Raw genomic sequence first — 6,786 nt, 5'->3', positions numbered from 1 at the left:
AAAAGGCAAAAAGACAAAAAGACAAAAAAAAAAAACCAGCACAAACTTCTGAAAACTAAAGAAAAAATGAAACGTTTTCCCATTAGAATCACAAACAACTTCAAAAAACTATTCAAACGGCAGCAGATTTCACACTGGAAAGCATGAAAGCCAGGAGGAAGTAGCCCAACATTCTTCAGATGCCGAAAGAACTGTCGGCCTCGAAACCTGTGCTCAGCAAAAGCAGCTTTCAGGATCGAAGGGGAAACCAAGGCATCCTCACTGGGAGGAAAAGCAAGAAAATGTGCCACCAGGACACCTGTCCTGGAAGAATGGCCGCAGGGACGGACCCAGGAGGTGCTGGGATATCGGGAATGAGAAAGGAATGATGAGCAAAGGTGCCTGTAAACTCAATCGGCCTTTCTTCTCCTGAGGTTTCTAAATTGTGTTTGCCAATCAAAGCAAAATTACACCACAGTCGGATGTGCAGGAAATAGGGCAGTTATACCATAGACAGAAGAGGGGAAAAGACACGAACAGAGGTAAGGGGTCTATTCTTCACCCTGAACTGGTAAAACGGTGATAAGCTATGTGTAAAGTAACATTTGGAGAAACCACCACAAAAGCTATACAAGAAGTACGATCAAAAACTTTATAGAGACATCAAAAGAGAATTCTAACAATTCTCAAAGTAATCCACAGGAAGGCAGGCAGGAAAAAGAAAACAGAGAGAACAGATCAAAAGTAGGATGGCAGCCACGGCCAGAGCCCGACATGTGGCTGTGACACCAACATCAGGGCCGGAGCACAATGAAGGCCCTGAGCTGGGCCGAGTGGGCTAGAAACGTGACGAGAGACCCGCTCCAAACATAACCGTGTGAGCGGGTGAGAGTCAGAGAGTGGGACGGGCTAGATCACACGCACATGCACAAGACCGCAGAGGTGACCGCACACGTCAGATAAGAGAGACTTCAGAGCAGAGAAAGCCGAGGGAGGCGGTAAAGGGGCCACTCCCCCACAGACACAGGAATCCTGAGTGTGCATGCAGATGAAAGAGCCGTGAAATACACGAGGCGAAAACCGATGGGGCTGAAAGAAGAAAAAGACAAACCCACAATTCTAGTTGGAGATCTTGAAAGGCCTCTGTCCGTCACTGGCAGCAACCAGACAGGTCAGCGAGGCCGCAGGAGAACTCGCATCCCCACCCAAAGGATCGAACCCGCAGTCGTCAAACTTCCCCCCCAAAACCCCGCGGTACGCTCTCTTCCAAGGGCGCTCAGAACATAAACCAAGATGGGCCTCATCCTAGGACATAAAACAAACCTCAAAAAGTGTGAAAGAGCTAAAATCACAGAATGTGTTTTGCGACATGGTGGTATCCAGCTAGAAATCAATAACAGGAAGAGAAGAGGAAAACCTCCAAACACCTGAAAACTAGGCAATAAACTTCTCGATGGTTCCTCCATCACAGAGAGGCCTCAAGAGAACTTTTAAAAATATATTAAACTGAATGAAAATGCATGTCCAAAAAAATTGGGGGAGCCACACCTCTGGCACATGGAGATTCCCAAGCTAGGGGTCGAATCAGAGCTGCAGCAGCCAGCCTACACCACAGCCACAGCCACGCCAGATCCGAGCCGCATCTGCAACCTAGGTCGAAGTTTACCGCAATGCCAGATCCTTAACCCACTGAGCAAGGCCAGGGACTGAACCCACATCCTCATGAATACTGGTCAGGTTCTTAACCCGCTGAGCCATAGCAGGAACTCCATGTCAAAATTTGAGAGATTAGGAGTTCCCGTCGTGGCGCAGTGGTTAGCGAATCCGACTAGGAACCATGAGGTTGCGGGTTCGATCCCTGGCCTTGCTCAGTGGGTTAAGGATCGGGCGTTGCTGTGAGCTGTGGTGTAGGTCACAGACACGGCTCGGATCCCGTGTTGCTGTGGCTCTGGTTGTAGGCCAATGGCTACAGCTCCGATTAGACCCTTAGCCTGGGAACCTCCATATGCCGCAGGAAGTGGCTCTAAAAAAGGCAAAAAGACCAAAAAAAAAAAATTTGAGAGATTAAAAACTAAAGCAGTGCTGGCAGGTTTATGGTCCTAAACATAGACATTAGCAAAGAAGAAATGTCTCGAGTCAATCATCTGTGCTCCCACCTCAAGGAATCAGAAGAGGAAGAGCAATTAAGCCCAAAACAAGCAGAAGGAAAGAAAAGATAAAGGAAAGGACAGAAATCAATGGAACTAGGCATTCCTGCTACAGCTCGGCGGTAACGAACCAGATTAGTATCCACGAGAACACAGGTTCAATCCCTGGCCTCACCCAGTGGGTTGAGGATCCGGTGTTGCCGTGAGCTGAGGCATAGTCCAACAGATGAGACTCAGATCTGGTGTGGCGGTGGCTATGGCTGTGGCGTTGGCCAGCAGCTTGGCTCCAACTGGACCCCTAGTCTGGCAACTTCCATAGGCCACGAGCTCGGCCCTAAAAAGAAAAAAATGAAAGAAGGAAATCAACACACACACACACACATGCACGCAAAACATTTCACAAAACCAACAGCTACTCAAGCATAAGACAAGCACCAGAGGCGATACATGAACTTGGCAGTGCCCTATGATTTAAGAGCCACATAAAAAATCAGTATTATGGGATCCGAGCCGTGTCTATGACCTTTACGTATCGGTAGAAATATACCTACACATACGGCCAATTCATTTTCAACAAAGTGCCAAGATAACTCAGTGAAGAAAAGACAATCTTTTCAGCAAATGATGAGAAGACAGCTAGATATTCACATCGAGGAAAAAAAACTCTGATCCTTAACTCCCAAGAGACACAAAAATTAACTCAAAATGTATCATAGCCTTAAATGTTGAATAAAAAAAAAAACTTTAAGGTGCAACTTCGGAGGGGAAAACGTGCAATTTTGTAGCAGGAAAATATTTCTTAGTTAGGATACAAAACGCATAAAAGAAACTTGATAAATTGGACTTCGTAAAAATTTAAAACTTTTGGAAAGACACCATTAAGACACCATTAAGGAAACAAATTTTTTTTTTTTAAAAAAAGGAATATTCTTTGGCTTTTTTCACCTATGATCAAAGGCATTGATGTAATTTAGCAACATTATATGATGAAAAAAATTGACAACTAGAAATAAAAGGAAGTTCCCTAAACACATTTTGCTTTTTCAATTTGGTGGGAAACTCTCTGGACTCTGTTCTACAAGCCAGCTTTTATTCTTCTCTCCTGGCTGCACATCTAAGTCATAAATCCTCTCCACGAAGACACGCCTGCCTCTACCTGGAAGCTGCCCAGATGTTTTCGCCTAACACATTTCAACATCTCTTTAGACTCAGAGATAAGCAAAGAAAAAAGGGGAGGGAAGGAAACTTACTGCATTATTGGGCCAACTGCCCAGGACCAGTCCTTCTGCTGGGGTGGGGGACCCTCCACCAGAGAGTGCCAGCAGGGGCAGCTCCGTGATGGAGCCAGCAGGGGTCTGGGCCCGGAGCCCAGCTGGTCCTGGAGACCCCCCCTGGACCTGTGCTGAGCAAGGTTCACCACTGAACACACGATCCGTGCAGCACTGAGCCCTGGATGTGCTCCCAGACCACGTCCGTCGTGGAGCCAGCTCAGGCTCCCAAGGGGAGGAGAGGAGGCAGCTGTGAGGTCCGTATCTGGAGGAGCTGCTAAGAAGGAGCCTGACGCAGAGGTGGGCAGTGCAGCCCTGGGGCGAAGCACCCGGCTGCCCGGTGTTCTCCACGGTACCCAGCAGTCCAGACCGCCTACCCACTGCAGCGCGACCGAAAGGGAAAGAAAAGGGGAACACAGCATTCGGAAGAAGGGAAGGTGGAAGAAAAGAAACGAGACTGTCGCTGTTTACCGGTGCCATCTCTAAGACCCTCTGTGTCCCAGAGTACCTACCATCACTGTTGACACACCCTGGCGCTGTCACTGCCACACACGTCCCGTGAGGCGGGTCTCGCCATGGACATTCTACAGATGAGGAACCAGGCTTTCAGAAAATAAGCAGTGTTGGGAAAACCAAATCTCCACAAGCTAAAAGAAGGATACTGGACCCCATCTTACACGATACACAAAAAATAACTCGAACTGGCTTGAAGACAAAAGTGGAAAGCTGAAACTTTACAACCCCCAGAAGAAAATACAGGGGAAAGCTCCTTGATGCTGGTCTTGGCAAAGATTTTTTTTGGATTTGATACCTACAGTGCAAGTGGCAAAAGCAAAAAATAAATGGGGGAGACGACATCAAATTAAAAAGCTCTTGCACAGCAGAAGAAACAGTCGTCAAGGAGAAAAAGCAAACGACGACCTCTGGCAGAGCGGTGGCCAAGCCCCTGTCGGGTAAGGGTCGATCCGTGAGGACTCGCACACCTCAACAGCAACGCAGATAGTCCAACTTAAAAATGGGCAAAGATCCGCGTAGACGCCGGTCCAAAGACAACACGCAGACGGCCCACAGACGCGTGACAAGGCGCTCGGCTTCACTCATCACCAGGGAAACGCAAGTCAGAACCGCCACGAGACGTCGCCTCACACCTGTCAGAATGGTTGTTATGAAAAAGACAGGAAGTAACGAATAGCGTGAGGACCTGGGGAAAGGGAGCTCCGTGCCCTGTTGGTGGGAACGTAAACTGACGAGCCACTGTGGAAAAGAGTATAGACGGGCCTTAGAAGTTAAAGATAGAACCGCCGTGTGATTCAGCAATCCCGCTACTGGGCACATAATCACAGGAAATTAAATCACTGTCTTAAAGAGGTATCCGTACCTTCGTGTTGGCTGCAGCGTTATTCACAAGAGCCAAGATGTGCAGACAACTGGAGTGTCTGTTGGCAGGTGACTGTCACCTTTACGGGTGTATATAGATACAGGTATACACGTAGCCTTTTCTTTACCCATTCATCCCGATTGTCTTCTATGTACACAGTACGCGTGTTGGATAATTATGCCCACATATAAAGTGGATAATTATCCCCTATAAAAAAGAAGGAAATCCTGTCATTTTCCACAACACGAGGGCATTATGCCAAGTGAAACACGTCAGAGAGAAATACTGCATGACCCCACTTGCATGTGGAATCTAAAACGCCCAACTCATGGAAACCGAGGGGAGGCTGGTTTCTGGGGGCCGGGGGCGCTGGGAGAGGTTGGTCAAAGGGTATAAACTTGCAGTTACAAGATGAGATAGTTCTGAGGACCTGGCGTGGTGACTGCGGTTAACAGTACATATTGCATACCTGGAATTTACTAAGAGAGTAGACCTCACCCTTCTTCACCACACACACACACACACACACACACACACACACACACGCACGCACGCATGCACGCACACACACACACGCACCCGTGGTGGCCTGTGGGGCAGTACCCGCCTCAGCCAAGCTCACGGTGGTCGCCGTGTTTGCGCTCGTGCAGCCGACCTTCGGGATGTGGAGCTCCCCTTACACGATGTCACTTGTCACCTGTACCTTGACCAAGTTGGCTCAAACGAGAAAATAAAGACTTGCTCAAGACTGGAGCCGGCAAGCGTGGTGTCTGGAAATACAGGTCTGGTTGTTTCCAGAATCGGAGCTTCGAGCCACAAAACCTCCTCAAAACACCCAAAGAATGGACTTAAAATTAGTAAAACCGGGAGAGGAAATTACAGTGACGGATGGTAAAGTTAATATGCGGAGTCAGTAGCATTTCCAGACCTCAGCAATACCAACTAGCCGAGAACGGGGAGGGCAGAGGGCCGGTTCAAAACAGCAGCACAGTCTACCAACTCCCCAGGGCGAGTTAGGTCAAAAACTGTGTACAAAACTGATATTGAGGCAACAACAAGTTTTGTAAGGGGCTGTAGGAAAAACCAGAGCCACCGAGAGATGTAAACATAATATTAAACGTGGAAGCCGGAATTGGGAGGCCTGGCTGATCAGAGAGTGCAGAGACCATACAACGTATGAAAATACGAAGCCCCACGTGGGCAAAGCAGATGAAACACAGACCCCCACCAAGGGCAGAAGCAAGAGCGCGACTCCTTGGAGGAACGCAGCGGCCTCTCTGGAGACCTTTACTCGTGGAAATATTTGGTCAGATAAGTGAAAAACGGCGGCGAGGCAGAAAACCATGCCAACGATGATACGTCTCAAATGTTTGGATCTATAACTGAATGTCCCCGATGGCTCACGAGTGAGGGCGTCTGTGCCTGGTGGACACGGAGTGGAAAGTATAGCCAGTTCCGAAAGTCCCACGGGCAGCTACTAGCAGAGAAACTCTAATTTCCAACCAGGAAATACCATGGAAACTTTGAAATGATATTTCAGAAGGGTTTGTAGTGAACTTGCAAAGTGCTACATAGCACGACGGCTGAGTAGAAAAGGTGTGTCACAGAACCAGGGCAGAGCAGGAACACGTCTTTGCAAAACTCTGTTGACTCAGCACATGTATTTATGCACTTCCATATGTGAAAAGGTATCAAGAATGTGTGAAAGTCTTAGCAGCGATGGCCTCTGGATGAATTTTATTTCCTTATTTGTGTTTTTCTTGTGTTGTTCAAATGGTGTGCAATACGCATGAATTACTTTTCTTTCTTTTTTTTTTTTTGCTTTTTAGGGTCACGCCTGCGGCATATGGAGGTTCTCAGGCTAGGGGTCGAATCGGAACTATAGCCCCTGGCCTACACCACAGCCACAGCAACACGGGATCCAAGCCGCGTCTGCGACCCACACCACAGCTCATGGCAACACTGGATCCTTAACCCACTGAGCAAGGCCAGGGATCGAACCCCACCCTCATGG

Source organism: Phacochoerus africanus, chromosome 13 (genome assembly GCF_016906955.1).
Source record: "Phacochoerus africanus isolate WHEZ1 chromosome 13, ROS_Pafr_v1, whole genome shotgun sequence".
Taxonomy (NCBI): Eukaryota; Metazoa; Chordata; class Mammalia; order Artiodactyla; family Suidae; genus Phacochoerus; species Phacochoerus africanus.
This window is presented reverse-complemented; position numbering follows the sequence as displayed.